This window comes from Zingiber officinale, chromosome 1B (genome assembly GCF_018446385.1).
Source record: "Zingiber officinale cultivar Zhangliang chromosome 1B, Zo_v1.1, whole genome shotgun sequence".
Taxonomy (NCBI): Eukaryota; Viridiplantae; Streptophyta; class Magnoliopsida; order Zingiberales; family Zingiberaceae; genus Zingiber; species Zingiber officinale.
Genome location: NC_055986.1, coordinates 84,205,231 through 84,221,700, shown reverse-complemented (window position 1 = coordinate 84,221,700; position 16,470 = coordinate 84,205,231).

The following is a 16,470-nucleotide window of genomic DNA, read 5'->3' as shown; positions in this document are numbered from 1 at the left end:
TGGTAGCTGGAGTTGCGAGTAGCAGGGACCTCCTTCGCTGTGTAGCTAGTTAGCTACTCAACACCTGTCCATCCGGTCACTCGAGAGTAATTGCTGCCTTTGGGTGGTACAGTTGTCATCGATTCGGCCTCTCGACCATACAAGGGTCATGGTGCAGAGAGGTGGGCCGGGTGACCATCCGTGCATGTCGAGATATGCCCTCGTTGTAGGTGTTTAGTCATTGGTTTACTTATTGGAAGTTTGTATATACTTTACATATTTCTTCTGTAGTTATGAGCAGTACTATAGCAGATTAGTACTACTCCTGACCTTCTATTACTAACCTAGGATATGGTTTCAGGTATGAGCATTTATTATGGTTTTGTTTTAGTATCTGCTATTTCCTTTATGAGACTGTATACTCTCGGCTCACTTTTTAGCTGTATTTTATGTTCATGTACTATCTTTCCTTACCCGCTGAGTTCCAATACTCACCACCCCACAAAATGATTTTCTTTCGCCAAGTAACAGGTAGATGAGTCATGGATGCTTGGAGAGATGCCGACTGCCAGTCCTGGGTCCTACGTCACACTCGAGGATAGTTTCTTTTTGGGTTTTGTTATCGTTTGAGTGGTATGTTGATTTTGTGTATTTTTGCTTTTCAATAAGTCGATGTGAATTTTGGAGTCAAGTCTGGTGATTGCAAGTATTTCTGTTAGTGTCGTTATTGGTCTTACGTTCGTATTATTTTATGTTTTCCGTTATGCATGTTTACTTCCAGCCTAGTGGGATGATGATATAAACTACGTGGTTGTGTTTATTTCATTTTTGTCCAGCCGGGTAGATTGAGTATATTAAACTGTGTGTTATGTTGTTTTTATTTTATGTATGTTCCAGTTGTGTGAGTTGATGGTTATATAGATGTATTGTGTATATTTATTGCTTCAGATTGTCCCCCGTACAGGGGAGATGTCGCCTGATTTTTGTCTGTCAGAGACTCCTATGAGGCGTAACAATTTTTGGTATCAAAGCATGATTCGAGTTCTACTGGGCTTTGGTGTTCTTAAGATTTTGATCTTGTTTGGATTTACGATTTTGTTTTTGAGTTAATCTGATACCAATTTTTGGTATCAGAGCGAAGTTTTACGATGCCTATTTTTGGGGTTTCGATTTTTTGTTTATTTTCCCTTTGTAAATTGATTCCTCTATATGACCTTCGAGTTTTGGGACCAGACAGCGGTAGGAATCTCCAAGCTATAGGAGGTATGTGATATACTATTATCGTACATTTTTGTTTTTACTTGACTAGTTGTTTATACTATGTATGACTTGTATTGTGTTAGTCATTGGTGAGATCAGATATTGTGATATATTGATTTTTGATGATTTATTGGTGGATATCCTCTTACACAACATCTAAATGTTGTAATATCTGATTCCCAGATACTCTATTAGTGGATATATGACTTGGTGATCTATTATTTAGTGTATGACATTGATGTTGATAGCAATATGAGGAGTAGCACTTGTGTGATATTTAGGGATTTAGTGATTTGTAGTTAGTGATCCGATTCCAGTGATCTTACGATTGAGTGACCATTTGGATTTTGGATTGTAATTTTTGTATTGCGGATACTTGAGTATTTGGAAGGATGAGAATATGATTGGTTTGTCTCACTAGGGATTTATGATAATAACCTTTCCCACTAGATATTGTCTCTATAGTGGTATAACATAGACGTGCAATGTTAAACCATGGTGGATATAGCTAGGTTTATTGACAGTGGGAGTTGAAGGTTGAATCCTTTCCTTTTATTCTATCATTATTCAGGAGGCTAGCGGGTTTGATTGATGATGTCGATAGTTTGAGTGCTTTATATAGATGTTGGAGGATCTGTGGATAGTGGATTATGGGTTTCAGAAATAGTGATTTACCCACAATGAGATCGACAGCAATGTGAGCGTAGCGGAAGCATGGTGAGCTTATAACCCACAGAGTGATCCCTTAGGGTTGAAATTTGATCTGATACTAGGATGGAGTAGCATATGAGTATGTTGCTTGGTTGTTATCCTTGGATAATGATCCCTGAGTTAAGTAGTAAATTTGGAGACCAAATTTTTATTAGTGGGGGAGAATGTAAAATACCGAACTAGATAATAATTAAATAATAATATTAATGGGTGAATAATCTTATTGAAATTTTTAGGAATTTTCAGAAATTTTCTGGGATTTAATCGGAGTTCGGATGGTGTACTTAGAAGGGATGCACTAATGGACCAGAGAAAAAGCCTGTTTGGAATACCCAGAGGTGGGAATTGATTGAGAAATAGATCTAGGGTTTAATCAAAATTTCCCTAAGTTATAAAAACATTCCCGTGCCCTAGCTCTCAAAATCCACGTCGACTCCTCTATTCCCTTCCCCTCTCGCGACTCCCGCAACCCAGCCGCCGGCCCTCACGCGAACGCCAAGACGTCGTTGGCTCTCCTCCTCCCGCGAGCATCCGGATGCCGACAGCCTCTCCTCCTCTTCCTCCCTGAGCCGCACGTCGCCCGATCTCCTTTTCTCTCCCGAGCCGCACAGTCGAGCCCTCCTTCACTCTCCCTCGCGAATTCCCGCACTAGCAGCCGGTAAGATTCTTCTCCTCCTCGCACGAGCACCCCAGACGCCACATCTGCCCTAGCGTCGGCCACCCGATCCACTGCCACCTCCGGCCGCAACAAAAGCTATCCAGCAAGTACATTCCGTTTATGTGGTATGAGATTCGGAAGGTATGGAATAGGCGTTGTGTGTGATTTTGGGTTGTTTTCAGATGAAGGTTGGCTTTATTGAGTTACGACTTGAGATTTCCTAGATGTTATTATGGTTCCTGTTTGTTTCTGGTCGATCGAATGTTGTCGATCTGATTTCTGTATTCGATTTAGAGATTTTGGTGGTAGCCGATGATTGCTCTGTTGTGTTGGGGTTGCGATTTGATCTTTTCAGTGACTTCTCCTTCTAATCTACAAATTGCTATGGATTTTCATAAGGGATACGAGTATTGGTGGGTGGAGCTGGTTTTGATCGGTTTCTTCTTGACGGCGTGTGGATTGGATTGAATTCTAAGTGGCATTTGGGATAATCTTGAATATGTTTTGCTCTCCCCTATTTTTCCTTAGAAGGTTTTGATCGGTTGGCTGGTGGTTGCTATATTTCTCTTTAGGTTTTGGTCAGATTGTTGGAGTTTTAAATTTTGGATTGTAGGTGCCTTGTTTTGCTTTGTCGATTGATTGTAGATTTTGTGTGGATACTATTCGATAGTGTTTTGTCTCTGTGGTTATCTGTGGGTTGTTGAGCATGGATTCTGATAGAATTCTATCGTGATTTTCTGGTGGTTTTATATACAGCTGCTGTGTGATTTATTTAGGATAGAGTGGGATGAACTAGAGGTTGTTTCCATGCGAATTTGATTTTCTTTAATGATAATTATGAACCTGTGAGGTAGATTTATGCACCTTGTGATGTTTTCCAAATTTTAAACAGATTGGGTTTGGTTTGAATGGGATTGTATTGTGGTGAATGATTCTCTCGGATGACCTTAAGTTTCGGAATAGAATTGGGAAAACCGTGCATTTTTCTAGAGGGTTAATGATTTCCTTATCGTGACCTGATACTTGTTTCTTCTTGTTGTAATGGAGGATGGGGTAACAGGTTTGAGTGGATTGGGGATTTGTCTCCGTGGTCACTTTATTTTCATGATGGTTCTGGGCTTCTAGTAGTGGATTCGATTGTTGACAAATTGATTTCAAGTTTGTAATGGTTCCGCATAGGGGAATTTGGTGATACGCGATTCTGTTTTTTTTTTTTGTAAATTAGGGTTTTCCCTAATCAGATTCGGTTATGGGTTAGCCACCAAATTCTTGATGGGTTTAGTTAACTGGTTCATGTTTGACATAGCTATAATATGCATCATGTGTTTGCAGGATTTTGATTCGATATGGGTGATTTGACATTGGGTTGGTTTGGCACGATCTTCACAATAAAAGCGGGTACTTCTTGCTTTGTTTCTTTTAGTGCTTTGACCTTGGTGCATGAACTATTTTAGATAAGAAACTATTTTACCTTGACTCCACTCTTATTTTTCCTGCGCTTGATACTTCCACGTGGCCTTTGAGATATTCATTTCCATATCGATACAGCCTCTTGTTGTTGTCCATGATAAGTAGCAGATACTAGATACCATATTTGTTTGCTTTGATTGTTGTTTATTTACGTATTATATTGAACATGCTGCCTTCATGTAGCATACCTAATTTTTTTGCTTATATTTGTATGATGACTGTTACATTTGGCGCATTATATCATGGCATGCATGTCAATGATCAATTCTCCCTTGCAGTCGAGAGAGTCATTGACCAGGGTCGCATCCTCGGCCACTCGAGAGAGTGGTAGTTGGAGTTGATGCCGCTTGTCGCGTCGGGCCGCACTCGGCCACGCGTGGGTAATGGTAGCTGGAGTTGCGAGTAGTAGGGACCCCCTTCGCTGTGTAGCTAGTTAGCTACTCAGCACTTGTCCATCCGGTCACTCGAGAGTAGTGGCAGCCTTTGGGTGGTACAGTTGTCATCGATCCGGCCTCTCGACTATACAGGGGTCATGGTGCAGAGAGGTGGGTGGGGTGACCATCCGTGCATATGCTATTATCATTATATCTGCTGATGTTGTTGTTGCTACTTTTGCTGTTGGTGCTAGCTTATGCTACTGTTGCTTCCTTCTGCTGCTGGTATTAGTTTATGTGGTTATTGCTCACTTATGTTGCTATGCTTGCTTATGTCGAGATATGCCCTCGTTGTAGGTGTTTAGTCATTGGTTTACTTATTGGAAGTTTGTATATACTTTACATATTTCTTCTATAGTTATGAGCAATACTGAAGCAGATTAGTACTACTTCTGACATTCTATTACTAGCCTAGGATATGGTTTCAGGTATGAGCATTTATTATGATTTTGTTTTTGTATCTGCTATTTCCTTTATGAGACTGTATACTCTTGGCTCACTTTCTAGTTGTATTTTATGTTCATGCACTATCTTTCCTTACCCGCTGAGTTCCATGTAACAACCACCCTTCTTACTACTACTCTCTAAGGGCGACTGTTACCTAACTACTACTCTACTTACTAGTGTCACTTATGCTATTATTAGCGACCCTTAGATTTATCACGGCCCAGAGGAAAACCTACCGAAAAATTTCGACAGAATCTCCCCTGTACCGGTGACCAAATCTATAATACAAACATAGTATACGCAGCCACAGACGGCTGGAACATATTTTCCACAACCACGCAGTAATAGAAATCACAATAAGACAAAGAACTACTCTAGCAATAGCCATGACTACAACACTCCACAAATAATAAAAGAGACTAGCTAGACATGCGGAAATAAACTCAACTACAATCCCAAGTTTAATATAACATTAACAGAGAACTAAAAGAAAGTCTCGACAATTTTGCCAGCTACTTCTGGATCTCTCCACAGTCCAGTCACCACACACCTTCATCACCACCACCACCCTGTCGCCTCCCTTTCATATCTTAGCTTTTCCTTTATCTACAGTAGGAGGAAAGAAAAAAAGATCTATAAGCGAAAACGCTTAGTAAGTACTAATCTATCTCACAAAACTCGAAGTGCATAAAGGCAATGCAATAATACTGAAACTGAAATGCTAAAGCAAAGCTGCATGTACTCATGGTATACAGAAATAAAACTGAATACTAAACATGCTCACTAACTGACAGGAAAGTAATGAAACAACTACTATAAGCTTAGAATTAAAGAACTAAACTTTTATTGATTCTAAGCATAAACTTGTTTCATTTTCTTATATCCTTATAATAGAAATTAATCTTTTAATTTCTCTTTCACTTTCTTCTTCTTTTTCTTCTTACTTTACTTATACTAGAAATTAATCTTTTAATTTCTCTTTCACTTTCTTCTTCTTTTTCTTTTCTTTCTTCTTTTCTTTCTTCTTTTCTTTTTCTTTGGGCCCAGGCTTAGTACCATCTTTGTTTTGCGCGCTCTCTAATAGTGACTGGGGTAGCGAGCCTCCAGCCCTATGAGTATAAAGACCTTGGTCTTACCAGGGCCAAGACCTCGGAATTGGTCACCTGGATTTGTTTAACGACAACCTCGGAAGTCGGGTACTAACCTCTTACTTTAATTTACTTGTTATCTCTTTTTAACTAGATTTTAGTCTTTTTCTTTACTCATACTTCTCATACTCCTTTATTAGAGTTTATTAGAATCCTGTAGATATTTCTAACAAGTATAGGATTACAACTAACCAAGCATGCTATATAAAAATAACCCAAGGGAAGCAGATCTGAACTCTCTAAGAATGTTATAAAATAAAGCAAAAGAAAGCTAATTTGGATTTCCTAAACATGCTGTGATAAAAGCAAAAGAAGCAAATCTGAACTTACTAATTATGCTATAAAATAGAGCAAAAGAAAACAACTTTAAGCTTACTAATCATGCTATAAAATAGAGCAAAAGAATGTAACTTTAAGCTTTCTAAACATGCTGTAAAATAGAGCAAAGAAAGCTAACTTGGACTTTCTAACAAGCTGTAAAATAGGGCAAAAGAAAGCTAACTTGGACTTACTAAACATGCTGTAAGATAGAGCAAAAGAAAGCTAACTAGACTTACTAAACATGCTGTAAAATAGAGAAAAAGAAAGCTAACTTGGACTTTGTAACATGCTGTAAAATGGAACAATAGAAAACTAATTTGATCTGCTCATGTACATCTATATAAACTGAATTTGCTACACATGCTCAACTGATAGCAAATGAAAAACTAAAACTGCTCAACTAATAGAAACCGAAAGCCGCACAACTAACAGCAACTAAATACAACCTATACCTCAGAATCTACAACCAACAAGTGGAATAGAATATCAAATCTACTACTTGGTTCTTTTACAAACTACATTCATAGATGGCATGTGATATCTAGAGTATAAAATCTGTTTATGCATGATAAAATGTTGACAATATTTCTACTGATTTCATTGATTTCTAATGCATTCTCTCTAAATCATTTAATAGCAGCCGGAATGGACAAATTTGCACATGCACAGGGACGAATCCTCTAAGCCGGCTACCACAGCAACAATCCAATCAAGGAAAACTCACGGCAGAAAACTAAAGAAACCAAAAATCTTTACAACGTGCTTTGAATTCAAAATGAACAAAGAACACAATTTCTTGACCTTAACATGCTATGCTCATGAAAAGGAAAGGGCAACTTGCTGTGCAGCCCAAATACTAAGTCTAGGGTTCATGCTAGGCCTCGGAAGCAAGGAAAAATCAAAACGGAAAACCCGAAACAACTCCTACCGCAGGTGAGTAGTACTTACCATGCCTTCTTGGACTTACAACCAAAGGATGGAAGGGATTCTAGGGTTTCGGGTAGAGCTTGAAGATCTCGGCTCCTCTTCGTGTCCACGAAAGCTCCTCGACGAGACGATCCCAAGGAGGTGGAGAAAACCCCTCGGAAAGCTTTGGCCGGCCGCCGGAGGAAGAGCCCTAAGCCCGATTCTTTGTTTCCGCCGCGAGAGAGAAAGGAATCGCGAGATTAGATCACGGGAATCATCCTTTCTCCTCTTAACTTGTCCCTTTTATAACCTAGGTCTAACTTTGCCCTTTACTATAACTTATATATATCCCGCTTCATACTTATTAACAAACCACACGTAGCCCAGTTGGTTGGCTGCGTCCGGTTAGGTCGGGTTCGGCCGGAGGTCTTGGGTTCGAGTCTCACATTCAACGGTTTTTGTCAAAACTTCTTCCTTTTTGTAAACCTACTAAACGACCTCCAAAAATTGCGTAAAAATACTCTAAAAATTTATAAAAATCTCTAGAATATTTTAAAAGCATTTCCAAATATTTTTATGGACATTTGGAACTCTAAATAGGGAAAATCGGGTCATTACAATCCCCCATACCTTATAAAAAGTTCGTCCTCGAACTTAGAATAGCTCTGGATATTTCTGTCTAATACTGTCCTCACGCTCCCAAGTGACTTCCTCGTGCTTCTGGTTCTACCAGATGACCTTCACTAGTGGCACTTCTTTATTTCTTAGTCTCTTGACTTCTCTGTCCACCATCTGTGTAGGTCTGCTCTCATAACTAAGATCCTCTTGGATCTGCACTAACTGAGGCTGAATCACTTGGCTCGGGTCGTGGAGACACTTCTTTAGCATGGAGACATGAAATACATTGTGAATTGCTGACATGTCTTGTGGTAAGTCTAGCCTGTAAGCTACTTTCCCAATCCTCTCTATGATCAGGTAAGGTCCTACATAGCGAGGACTTAATTTGCCCTTTTTGCCAAATCTCATCACTCCCTTCATAGGAGCGACCTTGAATCCCCTACTTGGAATTCAAGTGGCCTACGGCGTGTCTCAGCATAACTCTTCTGTCTAATCTAGGCAGTCTCAATTCTCTGTCTGATCTTCTGAATAGCCTGTGTTGTCGCATCTATCAGCTCTGTCTAAATGCCCAGCTCTACTTCCATCTCTTTTCTCTCTCCTGCTTCTTGCCAGCATATGGGTGATCTGCATTTCCTGCCATATAGTGCCTCATAAGGTGTCATCTTGATGGTGGCCTGATAGCTATTGTTGTAGGCGAATTCAGCTAAGCACAAACACTTGCACCAACTTCCCTTGAAATCCAGCGCACAAGCTCTGAGCATATCATCTAAAATCTGATTTACTCGTTCTGTCTGCCCATCAGTCTGAGGATGGATGTGCTGAACTTGAGTTTGGTGCCTAGTGCATTCTGTACGCACTCCCAAAAGTGTGAAGTGAAGCGCTTATCTCTATCAGAAATGATAGATTTAGGAACTCCAAGAAGTCTGACTACCTCTTTAACATATAGCTGGGCCAACTGCTCTATAGAGTGGGACACCTTGATGGCTAGGAAGTGAGCAGACTTGGTCAATCGGTCTACTATTACCCATATCGCATCATATCCATTGGTGGTTCTTGGAAGACCTGTTATGAAATCCATGGATATGTCTTCCCATTTCCATTCTGGTATTGGAAGAGGCTGAAGAACTCCTCCTGGTCTATGGTGTTCTACTTTGACTCTCTGGCATGTCAAGAAGGTACTGACATATTTAGCAACGTCTCTTTTGAGTCCTGACCTCCAAAACCTCTGTTTCACATCTTGGTACATCTTGGAAAAAATAGGATGCATGGAGTATGGTGTGTTGTGAGCTTCTTCTTAGATCTTCTTTCTCAGTTCTTCATCATGGGGCACGCAAATGCGACTCCCTTGATAAAGAATCCCACTGTCCGTTACTCGAAACTCTGATTTTTCTTCTTTTTGTAACCCTTGCTTGATTTTCTGGTGTCTGGATCTTCACTTTGCTTTCTCTGTATCTCCTCAAGCAATGTGGACTCTAAGGTCAATGCAAAGAGTTGTCCTTCAATAATTTCAAATCCAAAATCCGACAACTCCTTCTGCAGTGGCAGGGCTAATGATGACAAAGACATCAGGGATGCACTGAATTTTATGCTGAGTGCATCTGCCACTCTGTTAACTTTGCCTGGGTGGTAGAGGATTTCACAGTCGTAATCTTTGACCAACTCCAGCCACCTGCGTTGTCTCATGTTTAAGTCCTTCTGAGTGAAGAAATACTTAAGACTCTGATGATCTGTGAAGATTCTACACTGAACTCCACACAAGTAATGTCGCCAGAGTTTAAGTGTAAAAACCACAGCTGCCAGCTCAAGATCATGAGTAGGGTAGTTCTTCTCATAATCTTTGAGTTGTCTGAAAGCATAAACTATGACTTTTCCTTCTTGCATGAGTACAGCTCCTAAGCCCATCTTGGAAGCATCACTGTAAATGTCGAAACTCTTGTCGCTCTGTGGAACAGTCATAATGGGAGCACTGATCAATCTCTTCTTTAGCTCTTGGAAACTCTGCTCACATTTATCTGACCATTCGAATCTCTTGTTCTTTTTGTTGAGGGCTGTTAGTGGAGAGGCTATCTTGGAAAAGTCCTCCACGAACTTCCTATAGTACCCAGCTAAACCAAGGAAGCTTCTGATCTCTCTGACGTTCTTGGGTCTACTCTAGTTGTTGACCGCTTCCACTTTGGCTGGATCCACTTGAATACCTTCTTTAAAAATAATATGACCTAAAAATGCCACCTGATTTAACCAGAACTCACACTTTGAGAATTTAGCATAAAGCTGCTTTTGCTGCAGAGTCTGCGGTACCATCCTCAAGTGCGTGTCATGCTCCTCTGGGGTTCTTGAATAGACCAGAATGTCGTCGATGAATACGATTACAAATTTGTCAAGATATTCTCTGAGCACTCTGTTCATTATGTCCATGAAGACCGCAGGTACATTAATCACTCCAAAGGCATGACTACAAACTCGTAGTGCTCGTATCTGGTCCTGAACGCCGTTCTGGGTATATCTCTTTCTTTCACCTTTAGCTGATGGTACCCAGAGCGTAGGTCTATCTTTGAGAACACTGTTGCTCCTCTTTACTGATCAATTAAGTCATCGATCCTGGGAAGGGGGTACTTGTCCTTAACTGCTACTTTGCTCAGCGTTCTGAAATCTATGCACATTAGCACGGATCCGTCTTTCTTCTTAACGAACAACTCTGGAGCTCCCCGGGGTGAATGACTAGGGCGAATGAAGCCTTTGTCAAGTAACTCCTGTAGTTGTTCTTGTAACTCCTTCATCTCTGCTGGAGACATGCGATAAGGAGCTTTTGAAATTGGACCGGTTCCAGGAACCAATTCAATCTCAAATCTACCCATTTATTAGGAGGTAGTCCAGGTAGATCTGTTGGGAATACCTCGGGATATTCACAGACCACCCGAACCCCCTATTTCTTACCTTCTTTCTGTTCTTCTGCACTTACTTGACTGGGGCTCCGGGCTCCCTACCGTCTTGTCTTCTATCTTGGCTGGTTTGAACTCTATAAACTCCTCATAGTGCTTGTTGGTGATAGAACTCTTCATAGAACTCTAACTGAAAATCTGTCCAGCTCATCTGATCAGCCACTCTCTTGGTCTTTATCTTCTCCCACCACATACGAGCATCCCTAGACAGGCAGAAAGAGGTGCACTTGACCTTCTCGACTTTTGGCCAGTCAAGAAACTCCGTTGTGCTCTCCAGTGTTTTGAACCAAGCCTAGGCATTCCAGGGCTCAGTCGTGCCTGAGAAGCTTTCTGGTTTCAGCTTCAGCCACTGGATGAGGTATGCTTCTTGTCTTCTAGGTGTTGTGGCGACTTCTAGGGCAACCGATAGGACTTCAGTCACCACTGGGGTCTCCACATTAATGGTTGGGGAAGTAGGAGGAGCTGGCTTCTGATTGGTCATTAGATTGGCAATCACTTGCTGCTGCTCACTACTTGTCTCTGAAGTTAGGCAACAACTTCAGAGAGATTGGGCTCAGTTGATCTAAGCTCTTCGTTCTCCTGATCTTGGTTCTCAGTACGAACGGTACGGGGACATCCTTTTTCTTAACATCTAATTATGCAGAGGAAAAAGACTAAATAGCTTCTCTAACCCTTCTAATCATATATATATATGAATAAAGAAAAGGGAAATAAAATCTTCTATCTTACTTAAGCACTTAACAAAAGAATAAGTACTCTATACTGCAGTTAATAATAAGAAAAGCAGAATAAAGAAAGGATTTAAATACTTTCTTACTTGGAGACGGCGAGGATGATGCTGATGTGTGTGTGATGCTGGAGAATGGAACACTGCTCTGATACCAACTATAACAACCACCCTTCTTACTACTACTCTCTAAGAGCGACCGTTACCTAACTACTACTCTACTTACTAGTGTCACTTATGCTATTATTAGCGACCCTTAGATTTATCACGGCCCAGAGGAAAACCTACCGAAAAATTTCGGCAGAGTCTCCCCTGTACTGGTGACCAAATCTATAATACAAACATAGTATACGCAGCCACAGACGGCTGGAACATATTTTCCACAACCACGCAGTAATAGAAATCACAATAAGACAAAGAACTACTCTAGCAATAGCCATGACTACAGCACTCCACAAATAATAAAAGAGACTAGCTAGACATGCGGAAATAAACTCAAGTACAATCCCAAGTTTAATATAACATTAACAGAGAACTAAAAGAAAGTCTCGACAATTTTGCCAGCTACTTCTGGATCTCTCCACAGTCCAGTCACCACACACCTTCATCACCACCACCACCCTGTCGCCTCCCTTTCATATCTTAGCTTTTCCTTTATCTACAGTAGGAGGAAAGAAAAAAAGATCTATAAGCGAAAACGCTTAGTAAGTACTAATCTATCTCACAAAACTCGAAGTGCATAAAAGCAATGCAATAATACTGAAACTGAAATGCTAAAGCAAAGCTGCATGTACTCATGGTATACTGAACTGAATACTAAACATGCTCACTAACTGACAGGAAAGTAATGAAACAACTACTGTAAGCTTAGAATTAAAGAACTAAACTTTTATTGATTCTAAGCATAAACTTGTTTCATTTTCTTATATCCTTATAATAGAAATTAATCTTTTAATTTCTCTTTCACTTTCTTCTTCTTTTTCTTCTTACTTTACTTATACTAGAAATTAATCTTTTAATTTCTCTTTCACTTTCTTCTTCTTTTTCTTTTCTTTCTTCTTTTCTTTTTCTTTGGGCCCAGGCTTAGTACCATCTTTGTTTTGCGCGCTCTCTAATAGTGACTGGGGTAGCGAGCCTCCAGCCCTATGAGTATAAAGACCTCGGTCTTACCAGGGCCAAGACCTCGGAATTGGTCACCTGGATTTGTTTAACGACAACCTCGGAAGTCGGGTACTAACCTCTTACTTTAATTTACTTGTTATCTCTTTTTAACTAGATTTTAGTCTTTTTCTTTACTCATACTTCTCATACTCCTTTATTAGAGTTTATTAGAATCCTGTAGATATTTCTAACAAGTATAGGATTACAACTAACCAAGCATGCTATATAAAAATAACCCAAGGGAAGCAGATCTGAACTCTCTAAGAATGTTATAAAATAAAGCAAAAGAAAGCTAATTTGGATTTCCTAAACATGCTGTGATAAAAGCAAAAGAAGCAAATCTGAACTTACTAATCATGCTATAAAATAGAGCAAAAGAAAGCAACTTTAAGCTTACTAATCATGCTATAAAATAGAGCAAAAGAATGTAACTTTAAGCTTTCTAAACATGCTGTAAAATAGAGCAAAGAAAGCTAACTTGGACTTTCTAACATGCTGTAAAATAGGGCAAAAGAAAGCTAACTTGGACTTACTAAACATGCTGTAAGATAGAGCAAAAGAAAGCTAACTAGACTTACTAAACATGCTGTAAAATAGGGCAAAAGAAAGCTAACTTGGACTTTGTAACATGCTGTAAAATGGAACAATAGAAAACTAATTTGATCTGCTCATGTACATCTATATAAACTGAATTTGCTACACATGCTCAACTGATAGCAAATGAAAAACTAAAACTGCTCAACTAATAGAAACCGAAAGCCGCACAACTAACAGCAACTAAATACAACCTATACCTCAGAATCTACAACCAACAAGTGGAATAGAATATCAAATCTACTACTTGGTTCTTTTACAAACTACATTCATAGATGGCATGTGATATCTAGAGTATAAAATCTGTTTATGCATGATAAAATGTTGACAATATTTCTACTGATTTCATTGATTTCTAATGCATTCTCTCTAAATCATTTAATAGCAGCCGGAATGGACAGATCTGCACATGCACAGGGACGAATCCTCTAAGCCGGCTACCACAGCAACAATCCAATCAAAGAAAACTCACGGCAGAAAACTAAAGAAACCAAAAATCTTTACAACGTGCTTTGAATTCAAAATGAACAAAGAACACAATTTCTTGACCTTAACATGCTATGCTCATGAAAAGGAAAGGGCAACTTGCTGTGCAGCCCAAATACTAAGTCTAGGGTTCATGCTAGGCCTCGGAAGCAAGGAAAAATCAAAACGGAAAACCCGAAACAACTCCTACCGCAGGTGAGTAGTACTTACCATGCCTTCTTGGACTTACAACCAAAGGATGGAAGGGATTCTAGGGTTTCGGGTAGAGCTTGAAGATCTCGGCTCCTCTTCGTGTCCACGGAAGCTCCTCGACGAGATGATCCCAAGGAGGTGGAGAAAACCCCTCGGAAAGCTTTGGCCGGCCGCCGGAGGAAGAGCCCTAAGCCTGCTTCTTTGTTTCCGCCGTGAGAGAGAAAGGAATCACGAGATTAGGTCACGGGAATCATCCTTTCTCCTCTTAACTTGTCCCTTTTATAACCTAGGTCTAACTTTGCCCTTTACTATAACTTATATATATCCCGCTTCATACTTATTAACAAACCACACATAGCCTAGTTGGTTGGCTGCGTCCGGTTAGGTCGGGTTCGGCCGGAGGTCTTGGGTTCGAGTCTCACCTTCAACGGTTTTTGTCAAAACTTCTTTCTTTTTGTAAACCTACTAAACGGCCTCCAAAAATTGCGTAAAAATACTCTAAAAATCTCTAGAATATTTTAAAAGCATTTCCAAATATTTTTATGGACATTTGGAACTCGAAATAGGGAAAATCGGGTCGTCACATTCCAATACTCACCACCCCACAAAATATTTTTCTTTCGCCAGGTAACAGGTAGATGAGTCATGGATGGTTAGAGAGATGTCGACTGCCAGTCCTGGGTCCTACGTTACACTCGAGGATAGTTTCTTTTTGGGTTTTGCTATCGTTTGGGTGGTATGTTGATTTTGTGTATTTTTGCTTTTCAATAAGTCGATGTGAATTTTGGAGTCAAGTCTGGTGATTGCAGGTATTTCTGTTAGTGACGTTATTGGTCTTACATTTGTATTATTTTGTGTTTTCCGCTGTGCATGTTTACTTACAGCCGAGTGGGCTGATGATATAAATTACGTGGTTGTGTTTATTTCATTTTTGTCCAGCCGGGTAGGCTGAGAATATTAAACTATGTGTTATGTTGTTTCTATTTTATCTATGTTCCAGCCGTATGAGCAGATGGTTATATATAGATGTATTGTGAGTATTTAATGCTTCAGATTATCCCCCGTGCAGGGGAGATGTTGCCGAATTTTTGTCTGGTAGGGACTTCTTTGGGTCGTGACAGACCTAGTTGGATTTCTTGCCAGATATTCGATTAGCTAGCTCGTTGACCTATCTAGACTTCTCCTGCATACTTAGTTGCATCATTAGATCATAACAAACCTAACTTAACTTACTTTGTCATTCATCAATACCTAAGTTAGACCGTTAGTACAACCTGCACCAACAATCTTCTTCTTTTTGATGTAATGACAACCTGGGTTAAGTTAGAAAAAATATACAAAAATAAATGACATGGCTTAAGTTAGTCATATTTTGGTTAAATAACTTAATCCACCTAACCCTCCTCCTTTGACATTCATCAAAAATAAAAATAGACAATTCATGAAAAAATATGCTAAGTAACGAAAAAAAAAATGACAATGGAAAAATTTTTAGGATTACTTGGGGAGTTAACTTAGAAAATAAGTTAATTAATTTTAAGAAAATCTTTAAAGACATCTCATAAAGTGATTTTCAAGAGCAAAAAACTTTATGTCAGGATTTTCAAAAATAAGGTGATTTTGTTTTCAAAATCTACTAAGTTTTCAAATAATAAGATTTCTAAAAGATTCAAAATTTTGTAAAAATATGACAATTCAAAATTTTGCAAAAATAACTTTAAAGATTAGAAAATTTAAAATTATTTTTAAAAAAATAGCTAGATTTCTAAAATAACTTTTGAAAACATTTGAAAACCTTTTTCAAGAAATGGAATTTTTGAAAAAGATATAAGGGATGAATAAAATGGTAAAATATATTAAAGTAAGATTTTCAAACTCCTTGAAAACTGTGCCAAGTTGGTTAAAAATATCTTTTAAAGCAATATTTCAAAAACTTAAATAATTGTCAAGCTGATTTTTACAAGTTATCTTTTTCAAACATTTTTGAAATTTGTAAGGCTAAAACTTTACAGCTTTGAAAATGCTAATTAAAAATTAGGTAGTTTTCAAAAAAATTCTTAAAAAGATATTTAAAGTTATTAATCCTCCCCTGAACCTAACATTATTTCAAAATAATCAACGAAAAATTATCCTTAACTGTGTAACCATTTGTTACTTACTAATTATCAGAAGATAGCAGTTTATACTTTGTTGGTCAGGTTAACATAATTTATCCAGTTAGTATTTGACTAAGCTGAAAAACTCAACCTGATTACTATTAGTTTGGTTCTTGAACGCTCAAACTTGTATTGATACAATGATATTAGTATCTTAAGTACAGACAATTTGCCTATGCATCTCACCCCTTTCTAAGTTTAGCAATACACAAACAAGGTAGCCCTAGTGTGCTGGTGAGATGCTCAAGTCCTAGATATCTAGG